Source organism: Pleurodeles waltl, chromosome 3_1 (assembly GCF_031143425.1).
Source record: "Pleurodeles waltl isolate 20211129_DDA chromosome 3_1, aPleWal1.hap1.20221129, whole genome shotgun sequence".
Taxonomy (NCBI): domain Eukaryota; kingdom Metazoa; phylum Chordata; class Amphibia; order Caudata; family Salamandridae; genus Pleurodeles; species Pleurodeles waltl.
The window spans coordinates 1,988,546,050-1,988,562,506 of record NC_090440.1 but is presented as its reverse complement, the minus strand read 5'-3'; the positions used below and the strand labels follow the sequence as shown (position 1 = coordinate 1,988,562,506).

General features: G+C 44.4%; 4 non-coding genes across 4 annotated transcripts; all 4 read left to right on the top strand.

Moving 5' to 3' along the window:
• The first annotated feature begins 1,308 nt into the window (after window positions 1–1,308).
• On the top strand, window positions 1,309–1,526 carry LOC138286129 (small nucleolar RNA U3). The gene has a single exon (XR_011201823.1). It is a non-coding gene; the product is annotated as a small nucleolar RNA U3 (small nucleolar RNA).
• A 4,121-nt stretch (window positions 1,527–5,647) lies between these two features.
• Window positions 5,648–5,865, top strand: LOC138286086 (small nucleolar RNA U3). Its single transcript, XR_011201781.1, has one exon. It is a non-coding gene; the product is annotated as a small nucleolar RNA U3 (small nucleolar RNA).
• A 5,025-nt stretch (window positions 5,866–10,890) lies between these two features.
• Window positions 10,891–11,108, top strand: LOC138285995 (small nucleolar RNA U3). The gene has a single exon (XR_011201695.1). It is a non-coding gene; the product is annotated as a small nucleolar RNA U3 (small nucleolar RNA).
• Window positions 11,109–15,231: 4,123 nt separating this feature from the next.
• Window positions 15,232–15,449, top strand: LOC138286085 (small nucleolar RNA U3). The gene has a single exon (XR_011201780.1). It is a non-coding gene; the product is annotated as a small nucleolar RNA U3 (small nucleolar RNA).
• Window positions 15,450–16,457: the final 1,008 nt, after the last annotated feature.

Sequence of the window (16,457 nt, the reverse complement as noted above, 5' to 3'; positions counted from 1 at the left end):
TCATGGGGCCTGGAAAAGCTGCATATGTTCAAAGCGGCTGGTAGGACAAGGTGTTGCTGATGTGAAGGCTTTCTTTGATGTCCAGGTATTCAGAGCTCATCTGAAAGTGGTAGGTTCCGTTGTAACCCGTGGTTCCTGCGGAATGCCATCGCCTTGTAAGGGTCTTACACGTGAACTGGGGGAGAGTTACTTTGTTTGGGGAGACTGATTGAAGACATTGCCATACATTTGATCTGTGGTGCAACTTTTCAAAATGTAAAGGTAGGTTGCTTGCTACACCTTTTGTTTCCATACTTGCAAACCTACCAGGTCGTTTCTCATTCACTAGCAATCAGTATCACGCTTTCGGCACATTGAAAGGTCATAATCTGAACCAAATATTCTGATTGAAAACTGTCTTCCTGCAAAATCCTGTGGAACCTGCCGTTTTGTTTCAAGTTTTCCCCATTTTCCCTTGTGTAAGGCATTGCAGTAGTCCAAATGAGTGCTAATTAATGCTCTGCCTCTTAACATGTAAATCGATTTGCGTCAGGAAGTTGAACATCTCACCAAGATATCTGAGGATGACACTACCAGAGAAATCCATGTCTTGGCTTGAGCTTCAAAATGAAGGCTGTGAACAAGAATAATTCCCAGTGTTTTCACCACCTACACTTTCAGCACAGTATGATGTGAACTCAGAGGGCAAGTGTGTGCTGCTTTACTTGAACAGAGTAAGCGCTCTGGTGATTCTGTCCGATCTCCAGTAAAATTCACCCACTTCGTGCAGTCTGATAATGCGTAGCCATCTTGAAATGGTAATAATTGTCATTTAGTGCAGTGCCGAAAGCTCTGGAAGTAACGGTAGACTGTCTTTTTTGTGAGTTTACCAACTGTTTCTCTTACTTTTTAAACAAGTTAAAATGTGTTTGTTGCGGTAAACGAGAGCAGGAAAGGAAAGTATGGCTGCCGTTTCTTTACCTGTTTGAACTTTAACTTTCATACTGTAGTCCTCTGTCTGTTTCAGGAGCAGCCAACAGGTAACCTGTGTGTGTGTGTGTGTGTCTGTGTGTGAGACAGGGCCGGGAAAAGGCAGGCTGAATTTGATTGGTGGCTGATTTCTGATATGCAAATTTTTAAAGCATTGTGTCACCCGAGTTCTAGGGAGAACTCTTTCTTGCACAGAAATGCACGCGCATCTGCTGAATGCTATTTTGTGGTCTTATCTATATATTTATATGTTTTTTGACTTGATGCCCAACAGGTGCTTACTGTAGGTAAGAAGGGTTTCCACTTTTTCTGTCTGTGTGAGCTGGAAGTGGTTCAGGCAAGACTATACTTTCAGGGATCATTTCTATAGTTTTTAACTGAGGAAATGTGTTCGAAAGTGTCTGGTCTTCGCTAACCACGAGGAAGAGTTGTAGTGTTTTCTTCTGAGCGCGAAGCCAGTGGGCAGTGTTGCATTTGTGCAGCTGCTGTCTGCTATTGATGAACGTTCCTCTCTTCTTTTACGAAGAACTGGAGGAAGGAAACACAAACTGAGTGGTTAGCTTCTTGTTTCAGTTTAAGAGAGTACAGCATTTTAAACTTCTTTTCTTGGATATTTGATGGTTGCCAGATTCTCACTTGACTTGTATTTGCAATCACCTCTTTTGGGCTTTTTTGGGGCTTTCTTTTATAAACTGAGCTTTTCAAACTGTCTTTCTAATCGTAATTTGGTACATTTAAGTAAGGAGGGTCTTTTCAAATGGACCCGGGGAAGGGGAAGATTTACTCACCTCTTACGCAACTCAGCAGGACAACTTGAGGATAAAACGTAGAGAAACAAAGATATTTCTCCTTGTTGCTCCTCAGTTGGGAAGGCGTACGCTTTCCCAGGTTTACTACTCTTAGTAAATCTGGGAATGCATGAAAGAGCATGGGTGGATGCCTAAGATCACCCACTCCCTACCCATGGAACGCCTTCCCGGCAAACAGTAACGCAAGGCAGCGACTTGCGCTGCCATGGGTTACTCTAGATTTATTAAGACATGCAATGCCACGCAAGGTGGCCTTGCGTGGTTTAGTAAACCTCACTGATGCCCTGGTGTTGCCTTACGCTGTGATAACGCAAGCGTTTCATAAATCTGGGCCTCTATGTTTGATCTATTTTTAGAGTTTAGACATCTTCCACACAATTAGTGCCGCTCAGTGGCTTATCGCCCTGTCGAATTGACGTGGGAAAAAGGGGCTTTCTAATGCTAGTTAGTCTTTTTAGACTAAAACCAAGAGTAACACCCTGGTCACAGGTCCTAAAATGTATAAGGCTGTTGAGGATCTTAGACCGATGAGGACAAAGAACGCCGTCTTGGGCATTTGCTAAGGTGTTGCACGGGGACTCGCATAGCACAAAGTAACGTAAGCGTAAAGGATTGCATCTGATTACTTACCATAAAAGCCTGTAGGCGCAGCAGAAAATCATTCAGCTTCCCAGGAACGCTCGCACAACCTCTAGTACATCAAGGGCTAGATGTCTTAGGACATTGGAATTTTTTAAGATTCATTGGGGACAGTGAAGTTGCAACAATCAAATAATGGTTGGAATAAGCCATCTGGTCTAATATTCTAGCAAATGTCGTTTTTTTGGCTTTCCTGTTTAATTTAAAGCATTCTTACCTCATTGAACGAAATGTTGAGCTGTCAGCATAGGCGTCGTTCCTCTGCTGTCACATTAGTTAAATGCCCTGTCCCCTCGCTTTTGTCAATAACTCTCAACAGAAGACGTTTAATGATCCCTTTGGGCCCCTAATAATGTTCTCGTATGCTATATTAGAACACTGCAAGATTGATAGCCTCATGAAGAAAATCGGAATGCCAGCAGCTTTTAAACAGTAGAATAATCCCTGTACCTTGAAAATGGTAAAGCTGCAATGTGTGGAACCCCGGAGGCCGCCATTTTGGAGTTCAAACATGCCCCAATGCCGGGGAAACGAGGTGGGTGGGTTGGCGGCAGAGCGTGAATTGGAGAAGGTTCCGCTCTGGCGGCAGGCCAGTTGAGTGCTTCAAAACTTTGCCTAATCTTGGCTTTATAGGAGCCAGGAGCGTAGCCCGACTGCCTTCCCAGCAATGTCCTTTTTTAAAATAATGAAATAAATAGATAAGTAAATATAAAAACAAAAAACAAAGTAAGACTAAATTGTGGTACCCTCTAGCCTGCTGGAAGAGGGGATGTGGACTGTTTTTCGCCTTCAACTTGAGCCTGTCGTGCTGAAGCAATACTTTAGTTAGCGGCATAGACCACAGCAGCAGTTTTTAAAGTCTGTATCACTTACCATCTGAGAGCTAAGCCAGATGGCAGCAAAAATGCTGTTGTGACATCTTCCTGTGCCACTGGAACAGAGTGGCATAGCGTTATAAAAAGTTTCTGAAGAAAGAAACTGGAACTAGTGGGGCATATTTAAGAGAGGCTTGCACTGCAGTTGCGTGACTTCTAGTGACGCAACAGCGGTCAGACCTTTTAACCATATCTAGGAGATCACGCAAAGCCACTTGGCGTGGCTTTGAATAGTCCCGTAGATAGTGATTAAGGCAAGGCATTGTAAAGCGGTGCGCTGGCTTACTCTGCATTAGGGAGGCGATCCAAGGGCTTTGCAGTGTGTGTTCCAACGCAACACCCATGTTGTTAGACGCATCCCCAAATTTACAGAGCCATGTAAATCTGGGAATGCACCAACACCTTACCCCTCCCCAGGGGAGGGTCAGTGAGGAGAAATATCTTTATTTCTCTTTGTTGTTTCCCCTTTCTATGTGTGCTGCGTTTTGCAGCACGCATAGGAAAAGGGAAAAGCCTCCCAAGATTGTTTTTGTGTAGGAAGGTGCCTCTTCCTTCACAAAAACAATTTTGCCTACAACGCAGACAACCTTGCACCATGGTGCAAGGTTGCCGGCGCTGGCTCTAGGCAGTCAAAATGGCTCCAGCGCAGTGGAAAAGGACAGTATTGCATACATATAACACATTATTGCCCGTTTTCTTTGACACAGGGCACAGCAATGTGACTTGCTGTGCTGCCCTGCGCCAAAATGTCGTAAATCTGCCCCAGTGTTTGTAAGTGTCAGAGAGTTGTTGCAGAAAAGCCCTGATCTGGAAAGGAAGGGCAGAGTTGTATTTATGAAACAACTGTCTTTTGTTGATGGCTGTTCCTTTCTTCATTTGAGGAAGGGCTGGATGACGGATACATTCACTGAAATGTTCGGTTCCTATTCTGAAGAATACTAGGATCAAAATTGTCCCGACAAGGATTCACTCCCCGGTGAACGGAATCTTCTGTACAAGAAAAATAAACCGTGTTTTGGATACTTCTATAATACAGAGATGCCTAAAAGTCATGGGGCCTGGAAAAGCTGCATATGTTCAAAGCGGCTGGTAGGACAAGGTGTTGCTGATGTGAAGGCTTTCTTTGATGTCCAGGTATTCAGAGCTCATCTGAAAGTGGTAGGTTCCGTTGTAACCCGTGGTTCCTGCGGAATGCCATCGCCTTGTAAGGGTCTTACACGTGAACTGGGGGAGAGTTACTTTGTTTGGGGAGACTGATTGAAGACATTGCCATACATTTGATCTGTGGTGCAACTTTTCAAAATGTAAAGGTAGGTTGCTTGCTACACCTTTTGTTTCCATACTTGCAAACCTACCAGGTCGTTTCTCATTCACTAGCAATCAGTATCACGCTTTCGGCACATTGAAAGGTCATAATCTGAACCAAATATTCTGATTGAAAACTGTCTTCCTGCAAAATCCTGTGGAACCTGCCGTTTTGTTTCAAGTTTTCCCCATTTTCCCTTGTGTAAGGCATTGCAGTAGTCCAAATGAGTGCTAATTAATGCTCTGCCTCTTAACATGTAAATCGATTTGCGTCAGGAAGTTGAACATCTCACCAAGATATCTGAGGATGAAACTACCAGAGAAATCCATGTCTTGGCTCGAGCTTCAAAATGAAGGCTGTGAACAAGAATAATTCCCAGTGTTTTCACCACCTACACTTTCAGCACAGTATGATGTGAACTCAGAGGGCAAGTGTGTGCTGCTTTACTTGAACAGAGTAAGCGCTCTGGTGATTCTGTCCGATCTCCAGTAAAATGCACCCACTTCGTGCAGTCTGATAATGCGTAGCCATCTTGAAATGGTAATAATTGTCATTTAGTGCAGTGCCGAAAGCTCTGGAAGTAACGGTAGACTGTCTTTTTTGTGAGTTTACCAACTGTTTCTCTTACTTTTTAAACAAGTTAAAATGTGTTTGTTGCGGTAAACGAGAGCAGGAAAGGAAAGTATGGCTGCCGTTTCTTTACCTGTTTGAACTTTAACTTTCATACTGTAGTCCTCTGTCTGTTTCAGGGGCAGCCAACAGGTAACCTGTGTGTGTGTGTGTGTCTGTGTGTGAGACAGGGCCGGGAAAAGGCAGGCTGAATTTGATTGGTGGCTGATTTCTGATATGCAAATTTTTAAAGCATTGTGTCACCCGAGTTCTAGGGAGAACTCTTTCTTGCACAGAAATGCACGCGCATCTGCTGAATGCTATTTTGTGGTCTTATCTATATATTTATATGTTTTTTGACTTGATGCCCAACAGGTGCTTACTGTAGGTAAGAAGGGTTTCCACTTTTTCTGTCTGTGTGAGCTGGAAGTGGTTCAGGCAAGACTATACTTTCAGGGATCATTTCTATAGTTTTTAACTGAGGAAATGTGTTCGAAAGTGTCTGGTCTTCGCTAACCACGAGGAAGAGTTGTAGTGTTTTCTTCTGAGCGCGAAGCCAGTGGACAGTGTTGCATTTGTGCAGCTGCTGTCTGCTATTGATGAACGTTCCTCTCTTCTTTTACGAAGAACTGGAGGAAGGAAACACAAACTGAGTGGTTAGCTTCTTGTTTCAGTTTAAGAGAGTACAGCATTTTAAACTTCTTTTCTTGGATATTTGATGGTTGCCAGATTCTCACTTGACTTGTATTTGCAATCACCTCTTTTGAGCTTTTTGGGGGCTTTCTTTTATAAACTGAGCTTTTCAAACGGTCTTTCTAATCGTAATTTGGTACATTTAAGTAAAGAGGGTCTTTTCAAATGGACCCGGGGAAGGGGAAGATTTACTCACCTTTTACGCAACTCAGCAGGACAACTTGAGGATAAAACGTAGAGAAACAAAGATATTTCTCCTTGTTGCTCCTCAGTTGGGAAGGCGTACGCGTTCCCAGGTTTACTACTCTTAGTAAATCTGGGAATGCATGAAAGAGCATGGGTGGATGCCTAAGATCACCCACTCCCTACCCATGGAACGCCTTCCCGGCAAACAGTAACGCAAGGCAGCGACTTGCGCTGCCATGGGTTACTCTAGATTTATTAAGACATGCAATGCCACGCAAGGTGGCCTTGCGTGGTTTAGTAAACCTCACTGATGCCCTGGTGTTGCCTTACGCTGTGATAACGCAAGCGTTTCATAAATCTGGGCCTCTATGTTTGATCTATTTTTAGAGTTTAGACATCTTCCACACAATTAGTGCCGCTCAGTGGCTTATCGCCCTGTCGAATTGACGTGGGAAAAAGGGGCTTTCTAATGCTAGTTAGTCTTTTTAGACTAAAACCAAGAGTAACACCCTGGTCACAGGTCCTAAAATGTATAAGGCTGTTGAGGATCTTAGACCGATGAGGACAAAGAACGCCGTCTTGGGCATTTGCTAAGGTGTTGCACGGGGACTCGCATAGCACAAAGTAACGTAAGCGTAAAGGATTGCATCTGATTACTTACCATAAAAGCCTGTAGGCGCAGCAGAAAATCATTCAGCTTCCCAGGAACGCTCGCACAACCTCTAGTACATCAAGGGCTAGATGTCTTAGGACATTGGAATTTTTTAAGATTCATTGGGGACAGTGAAGTTGCAACAATCAAATAATGGTTGGAATAAGCCATCTGGTCTAATATTCTAGCAAATGTCGTTTTTTTGGCTTTCCTGTTTAATTTAAAGCATTCTTACCTCATTGAACGAAATGTTGAGCTGTCAGCATAGGCGTCGTTCCTCTGCTGTCACATTAGTTAAATGCCCTGTCCCCTCGCTTTTGTCAATAACTCTCAACAGAAGACGTTTAATGATCCCTTTGGGCCCCTAATAATGTTCTCGTATGCTATATTAGAACACTGCAAGATTGATAGCCTCATGAAGAAAATCGGAATGCCAGCAGCTTTTAAACAGTAGAATAATCCCTGTACCTTGAAAATGGTAAAGCTGCAATGTGTGGAACCCCGGAGGCCGCCATTTTGGAGTTCAAACATGCCCCAATGCCGGGGAAACGAGGTGGGTGGGTTGGCGGCAGAGCGTGAATTGGAGAAGGTTCCGCTCTGGCGGCAGGCCAGTTGAGTGCTTCAAAACTTTGCCTAATCTTGGCTTTATAGGAGCCAGGAGCGTAGCCCGACTGCCTTCCCAGCAATGTCCTTTTTTAAAATAATGAAATAAATAGATAAGTAAATATAAAAACAAAAAACAAAGTAAGACTAAATTGTGGTACCCTCTAGCCTGCTGGAAGAGGGGATGTGGACTGTTTTTCGCCTTCAACTTGAGCCTGTCGTGCTGAAGCAATACTTTAGTTAGCGGCATAGACCACAGCAGCAGTTTTTAAAGTCTGTATCACTTACCATCTGAGAGCTAAGCCAGATGGCAGCAAAAATGCTGTTGTGACATCTTCCTGTGCCACTGGAACAGAGTGGCATAGCGTTATAAAAAGTTTCTGAAGAAAGAAACTGGAACTAGTGGGGCATATTTAAGAGAGGCTTGCACTGCAGTTGCGTGACTTCTAGTGACGCAACAGCGGTCAGACCTTTTAACCATATCTAGGAGATCACGCAAAGCCACTTGGCGTGGCTTTGAATAGTCCCGTAGATAGTGATTAAGGCAAGGCATTGTAAAGCGGTGCGCTGGCTTACTCTGCATTAGGGAGGCGATCCAAGGGCTTTGCAGTGTGTGTTCCAACGCAACACCCATGTTGTTAGACGCATCCCCAAATTTACAGAGCCATGTAAATCTGGGAATGCACCAACACCTTACCCCTCCCCAGGGGAGGGTCAGTGAGGAGAAATATCTTTATTTCTCTTTGTTGTTTCCCCTTTCTATGTGTGCTGCGTTTTGCAGCACGCATAGGAAAAGGGAAAAGCCTCCCAAGATTGTTTTTGTGTAGGAAGGTGCCTCTTCCTTCACAAAAACAATTTTGCCTACAACGCAGACAACCTTGCACCATGGTGCAAGGTTGCCGGCGCTGGCTCTAGGCAGTCAAAATGGCTCCAGCGCAGTGGAAAAGGACAGTATTGCATACATATAACACATTATTGCCCGTTTTCTTTGACACAGGGCACAGCAATGTGACTTGCTGTGCTGCCCTGCGCCAAAATTTCGTAAATCTGCCCCAGTGTTTGTAAGTGTCAGAGAGTTGTTGCAGAAAAGCCCTGATCTGGAAAGGAAGGGCAGAGTTGTATTTATGAAACAACTGTCTTTTGTTGATGGCTGTTCCTTTCTTCATTTGAGGAAGGGCTGGATGACGGATACATTCACTGAAATGTTCGGTTCCTATTCTGAAGAATACTAGGATCAAAATTGTCCCGACAAGGATTCACTCCCCGGTGAACGGAATCTTCTGTACAAGAAAAATAAACCGTGTTTTGGATACTTCTATAATACAGAGGCCCATATTTATACTTTTTGACGCTAAACTGCGCTAACGCAGTTTAGCGTCAAAAAGTTTTGCGCCGGCTAACGCCATTCTGAAGCGCCATGCGGGCGCCGTATTTATTGAATGGCGTTAGCCGGCGCAAGCAGACCGGCGCTGCCTGGTGTGCGCGAGAAAAACCACGTACACCAGGCAGCGCCGGCGTAGGGGGAAAATGGCGCATGGGCGTCTTAAAATGGGGCAAGTCAGGTTACGTCGAAAAAATCGTCGTAACCCGACTTGCGCCATTTATTTTCGACGCCCATCCCCCATCAACATGACTCCTATCATTGTAAAGATAGGAGTCATGCCCCCTTGCCCAATGGCCATGCCCAGGGGACTTCTGTCCCCTGGGCATGGTCATTGGGCATAGTGGCATGTAGGGGGGCACAAATCAGGCCCCCCTATGCCAAAAAAAATTATTACAAAAAAATAAAAAAATACTTACCTGAATGTCCCTGGGGTGGGTCCCTCCAGCCTTGGGTGTCCTCCTGGGGTGGGCAAGGGTGGCAGGGGGGGTCCCTGGGGGCAGGGGAGGGCACTGTGGGCTCATTTTGAGCCCACTTGTCCCTTAACGCCATGCCTGACCCAGGCGTTAAAAAGCGGCGCAAATGCGCCGTTTTAAGCCACGCCCACTCCCGGGCGTCTCTTTTGCCCGGGAGTATAAATACCACGTAAAGGCCTGGGAGTCATTTTTTAGACGGGAACGCCTCCCTTGCATATCATTAACGCAAGGAAGGGGTTCACGCTAAAAAATGACGCACATTCCGGGAACTTTGGCGCTAGACGCCTCTAACGCCATAGTATAAATATGGCGTTAGTTGGCGTTAGTTTAGCGTCGAATTTGCGTCGAAAAAAACGACGCAAATTCGGCGCAGAGATGCCTAAAAGTCATGGGGCCTGGAAAAGCTGCATATGTTCAAAGCGGCTGGTAGGACAAGGTGTTGCTGATGTGAAGGCTTTCTTTGATGTCCAGGTATTCAGAGCTCATCTGAAAGTGGTAGGTTCCGTTGTAACCCGTGGTTCCTGCGGAATGCCATCGCCTTGTAAGGGTCTTACACGTGAACTGGGGGAGAGTTACTTTGTTTGGGGAGACTGATTGAAGACATTGCCATACATTTGATCTGTGGTGCAACTTTTCAAAATGTAAAGGTAGGTTGCTTGCTACACCTTTTGTTTCCATACTTGCAAACCTACCAGGTCGTTTCTCATTCACTAGCAATCAGTATCACGCTTTCGGCACATTGAAAGGTCATAATCTGAACCAAATATTCTGATTGAAAACTGTCTTCCTGCAAAATCCTGTGGAACCTGCCGTTTTGTTTCAAGTTTTCCCCATTTTCCCTTGTGTAAGGCATTGCAGTAGTCCAAATGAGTGCTAATTAATGCTCTGCCTCTTAACATGTAAATCGATTTGCGTCAGGAAGTTGAACATCTCACCAAGATATCTGAGGATGAAACTACCAGAGAAATCCATGTCTTGGCTTGAGCTTCAAAATGAAGGCTGTGAACAAGAATAATTCCCAGTGTTTTCACCACCTACACTTTCAGCACAGTATGATGTGAACTCAGAGGGCAAGTGTGTGCTGCTTTACTTGAACAGAGTAAGCGCTCTGGTGATTCTGTCCGATCTCCAGTAAAATGCACCCACTTCGTGCAGTCTGATAATGCGTAGCCATCTTGAAATGGTAATAATTGTCATTTAGTGCAGTGCCGAAAGCTCTGGAAGTAACGGTAGACTGTCTTTTTTGTGAGTTTACCAACTGTTTCTCTTACTTTTTAAACAAGTTAAAATGTGTTTGTTGCGGTAAACGAGAGCAGGAAAGGAAAGTATGGCTGCCGTTTCTTTACCTGTTTGAACTTTAACTTTCATACTGTAGTCCTCTGTCTGTTTCAGGGGCAGCCAACAGGTAACCTGTGTGTGTGTGTGTGTCTGTGTGTGAGACAGGGCCGGGAAAAGGCAGGCTGAATTTGATTGGTGGCTGATTTCTGATATGCAAATTTTTAAAGCATTGTGTCACCCGAGTTCTAGGGAGAACTCTTTCTTGCACAGAAATGCACGCGCATCTGCTGAATGCTATTTTGTGGTCTTATCTATATATTTATATGTTTTTTGACTTGATGCCCAACAGGTGCTTACTGTAGGTAAGAAGGGTTTCCACTTTTTCTGTCTGTGTGAGCTGGAAGTGGTTCAGGCAAGACTATACTTTCAGGGATCATTTCTATAGTTTTTAACTGAGGAAATGTGTTCGAAAGTGTCTGGTCTTCGCTAACCACGAGGAAGAGTTGTAGTGTTTTCTTCTGAGCGCGAAGCCAGTTGACAGTGTTGCATTTGTGCAGCTGCTGTCTGCTATTGATGAACGTTCCTCTCTTCTTTTACGAAGAACTGGAGGAAGGAAACACAAACTGAGTGGTTAGCTTCTTGTTTCAGTTTAAGAGAGTACAGCATTTTAAACTTCTTTTCTTGGATATTTGATGGTTGCCAGATTCTCACTTGACTTGTATTTGCAATCACCTCTTTTGGGCTTTTTTGGGGCTTTCTTTTATAAACTGAGCTTTTCAAACGGTCTTTCTATAATCGTAATTTGGTACATTTAAGTAAGGAGGGTCTTTTCAAATGGACCCGGGGAAGGGGAAGATTTACTCACCTCTTACGCAACTCAGCAGGACAACTTGAGGATAAAACGTAGAGAAACAAAGATATTTCTCCTTGTTGCTCCTCAGTTGGGAAGGCGTACGCGTTCCCAGGTTTACTACTCTTAGTAAATCTGGGAATGCATGAAAGAGCATGGGTGGATGCCTAAGATCACCCACTCCCTACCCATGGAACGCCTTCCCGGCAAACAGTAACGCAAGGCAGCGACTTGCGCTGCCATGGGTTACTCTAGATTTATTAAGACATGCAATGCCACGCAAGGTGGCCTTGCGTGGTTTAGTAAACCTCACTGATGCCCTGGTGTTGCTTTACGCTGTGATAACGCAAGCGTTTCATAAATCTGGGCCTCTATGTTTGATCTATTTTTAGAGTTTAGACATCTTCCACACAATTAGTGCCGCTCAGTGGCTTATCGCCCTGTCGAATTGACGTGGGGAAAAGGGGCTTTCTAATGCTAGTTAGTCTTTTTAGACTAAAACCAAGAGTAACACCCTGGTCACAGGTCCTAAAATGTATAAGGCTGTTGAGGATCTTAGACCGATGAGGACAAAGAACGCCGTCTTGGGCATTTGCTAAGGTGTTGCACGGGGACTCGCATAGCACAAAGTAACGTAAGCGTAAAGGATTGCATCTGATTACTTACCATAAAAGCCTGTAGGCGCAGCAGAAAATCATTCAGCTTCCCAGGAACGCTCGCACAACCTCTAGTACATCAAGGGCTAGATGTCTTAGGACATTGGAATTTTTAAAGATTCATTGGGGACAGTGAAGTTGCAACAATCAAATAATGGTTGGAATAAGCCATCTGGTCTAATATTCTAGCAAATGTCGTTTTTTTGGCTTTCCTGTTTAATTTAAAGCATTCTTACCTCATTGAACGAAATGTTGAGCTGTCAGCATAGGCGTCGTTCCTCTGCTGTCACATTAGTTAAATGCCCTGTCCCCTCGCTTTTGTCAATAACTCTCAACAGAAGACGTTTAATGATCCCTTTGGGCCCCTAATAATGTTCTCGTATGCTATATTAGAACACTGCAAGATTGATAGCCTCATGAAGAAAATCGGAATGCCAGCAGCTTTTAAACAGTAGAATAATCCCTGTACCTTGAAAATGGTAAAGCTGCAATGTGTGGAACCCCGGAGGCCGCCATTTTGGAGTTCAAACATGCCCCAATGCCGGGGAAACGAGGTGGGTGGGTTGGCGGCAGAGCGTGAATTGGAGAAGGTTCCGCTCTGGCGGCAGGCCAGTTGAGTGCTTCAAAACTTTGCCTAATCTTGGCTTTATAGGAGCCAGGAGCGTAGCCCGACTGCCTTCCCAGCAATGTCCTTTTTTAAAATAATGAAATAAATAGATAAGTAAATATAAAAACAAAAAACAAAGTAAGACTAAATTGTGGTACCCTCTAGCCTGCTGGAAGAGGGGATGTGGACTGTTTTTCGCCTTCAACTTGAGCCTGTCGTGCTGAAGCAATACTTTAGTTAGCGGCATAGACCACAGCAGCAGTTTTTAAAGTCTGTATCACTTACCATCTGAGAGCTAAGCCAGATGGCAGCAAAAATGCTGTTGTGACATCTTCCTGTGCCACTGGAACAGAGTGGCATAGCGTTATAAAAAGTTTCTGAAGAAAGAAACTGGAACTAGTGGGGCATATTTAAGAGAGGCTTGCACTGCAGTTGCGTGACTTCTAGTGACGCAACAGCGGTCAGACCTTTTAACCATATCTAGGAGATCACGCAAAGCCACTTGGCGTGGCTTTGAATAGTCCCGTAGATAGTGATTAAGGCAAGGCATTGTAAAGCGGTGCGCTGGCTTACTCTGCATTAGGGAGGCGATCCAAGGGCTTTGCAGTGTGTGTTCCAACGCAACACCCATGTTGTTAGACGCATCCCCAAATTTACAGAGCAATGTAAATCTGGGAATGCACCAACACCTTACCCCTCCCCAGGGGAGGGTCAGTGAGGAGAAATATCTTTATTTCTCTTTGTTGTTTCCCCTTTCTATGTGTGCTGCGTTTTGCAGCACGCATAGGAAAAGGGAAAAGCCTCCCAAGATTGTTTTTGTGTAGGAAGGTGCCTCTTCCTTCACAAAAACAATTTTGCCTACAACGCAGACAACCTTGCACCATGGTGCAAGGTTGCCGGCGCTGGCTCTAGGCAGTCAAAATGGCTCCAGCGCAGTGGAAAAGGACAGTATTGCATACATATAACACATTATTGCCCGTTTTCTTTGACACAGGGCACAGCAATGTGACTTGCTGTGCTGCCCTGCGCCAAAATGTCGTAAATCTGCCCCAGTGTTTGTAAGTGTCAGAGAGTTGTTGCAGAAAAGCCCTGATCTGGAAAGGAAGGGCAGAGTTGTATTTATGAAACAACTGTCTTTTGTTGATGGCTGTTCCTTTCTTCATTTGAGGAAGGGCTGGATGACGGATACATTCACTGAAATGTTCGGTTCCTATTCTGAAGAATACTAGGATCAAAATTGTCCCGACAAGGATTCACTCCCCGGTGAACGGAATCTTCTGTACAAGAAAAATAAACCGTGTTTTGGATACTTCTATAATACAGAGATGCCTAAAAGTCATGGGGCCTGGAAAAGCTGCATATGTTCAAAGCGGCTGGTAGGACAAGGTGTTGCTGATGTGAAGGCTTTCTTTGATGTCCAGGTATTCAGAGCTCATCTGAAAGTGGTAGGTTCCGTTGTAACCCGTGGTTCCTGCGGAATGCCATCGCCTTGTAAGGGTCTTACACGTGAACTGGGGGAGAGTTACTTTGTTTGGGGAGACTGATTGAAGACATTGCCATACATTTGATCTGTGGTGCAACTTTTCAAAATGTAAAGGTAGGTTGCTTGCTACACCTTTTGTTTCCATACTTGCAAACCTACCAGGTCGTTTCTCATTCACTAGCAATCAGTATCACGCTTTCGGCACATTGAAAGGTCATAATCTGAACCAAATATTCTGATTGAAAACTGTCTTCCTGCAAAATCCTGTGGAACCTGCCGTTTTGTTTCAAGTTTTCCCCATTTTCCCTTGTGTAAGGCATTGCAGTAGTCCAAATGAGTGCTAATTAATGCTCTGCCTCTTAACATGTAAATCGATTTGCGTCAGGAAGTTGAACATCTCACCAAGATATCTGAGGATGAAACTACCAGAGAAATCCATGTCTTGGCTTGAGCTTCAAAATGAAGGCTGTGAACAAGAATAATTCCCAGTGTTTTCACCACCTACACTTTCAGCACAGTATGATGTGAACTCAGAGGGCAAGTGTGTGCTGCTTTACTTGAACAGAGTAAGCGCTCTGGTGATTCTGTCCGATCTCCAGTAAAATGCACCCACTTCGTGCAGTCTGATAATGCGTAGCCATCTTGAAATGGTAATAATTGTCATTTAGTGCAGTGCCGAAAGCTCTGGAAGTAACGGTAGACTGTCTTTTTTGTGAGTTTACCAACTGTTTCTCTTACTTTTTAAACAAGTTAAAATGTGTTTGTTGCGGTAAACGAGAGCAGGAAAGGAAAGTATGGCTGCCGTTTCTTTACCTGTTTGAACTTTAACTTTCATACTGTAGTCCTCTGTCTGTTTCAGGGGCAGCCAACAGGTAACCTGTGTGTGTGTGTGTGTCTGTGTGTGAGACAGGGCCGGGAAAAGGCAGGCTGAATTTGATTGGTGGCTGATTTCTGATATGCAAATTTTTAAAGCATTGTGTCACCCGAGTTCTAGGGAGAACTCTTTCTTGCACAGAAATGCACGCGCATCTGCTGAATGCTATTTTGTGGTCTTATCTATATATTTATATGTTTTTTGACTTGATGCCCAACAGGTGCTTACTGTAGGTAAGAAGGGTTTCCACTTTTTCTGTCTGTGTGAGCTGGAAGTGGTTCAGGCAAGACTATACTTTCAGGGATCATTTCTATAGTTTTTAACTGAGGAAATGTGTTCGAAAGTGTCTGGTCTTCGCTAACCACGAGGAAGAGTTGTAGTGTTTTCTTCTGAGCGCGAAGCCAGTGGACAGTGTTGCATTTGTGCAGCTGCTGTCTGCTATTGATGAACGTTCCTCTCTTCTTTTACGAAGAACTGGAGGAAGGAAACACAAACTGAGTGGTTAGCTTCTTGTTTCAGTTTAAGAGAGTACAGCATTTTAAACTTCTTTTCTTGGATATTTGATGGTTGCCAGATTCTCACTTGACTTGTATTTGCAATCACCTCTTTTGGGCTTTTTTGGGGCTTTCTTTTATAAACTGAGCTTTTCAAACGGTCTTTCTATAATCGTAATTTGGTACATTTAAGTAAGGAGGGTCTTTTCAAATGGACCCGGGGAAGGGGAAGATTTACTCACCTCTTACGCAACTCAGCAGGACAACTTGAGGATAAAACGTAGAGAAACAAAGATATTTCTCCTTGTTGCTCCTCAGTTGGGAAGGCGTACGCGTTCCCAGGTTTACTACTCTTAGTAAATCTGGGAATGCATGAAAGAGCATGGGTGGATGCCTAAGATCACCCACTCCCTACCCATGGAACGCCTTCCCGGCAAACAGTAACGCAAGGCAGCGACTTGCGCTGCCATGGGTTACTCTAGATTTATTAAGACATGCAATGCCACGCAAGGTGGCCTTGCGTGGTTTAGTAAACCTCACTGATGCCCTGGTGTTGCTTTACGCTGTGATAACGCAAGCGTTTCATAAATCTGGGCCTCTATGTTTGATCTATTTTTAGAGTTTAGACATCTTCCACACAATTAGTGCCGCTCAGTGGCTTATCGCCCTGTCGAATTGACGTGGGGAAAAGGGGCTTTCTAATGCTAGTTAGTCTTTTTAGACTAAAACCAAGAGTAACACCCTGGTCACAGGTCCTAAAATGTATAAGGCTGTTGAGGATCTTAGACCGATGAGGACAAAGAACGCCGTCTTGGGCATTTGCTAAGGTGTTGCACGGGGACTCGCATAGCACAAAGTAACGTAAGCGTAAAGGATTGCATCTGATTACTTACCATAAAAGCCTGTAGGCGCAGCAGAAAATCATTCAGCTTCCCAGGAACGCTCGCACAACCTCTAGTACATCAAGGGCTAGATGTCTTAGGACATTGGAATTTTTAAAGATTCATTGGGGACAGT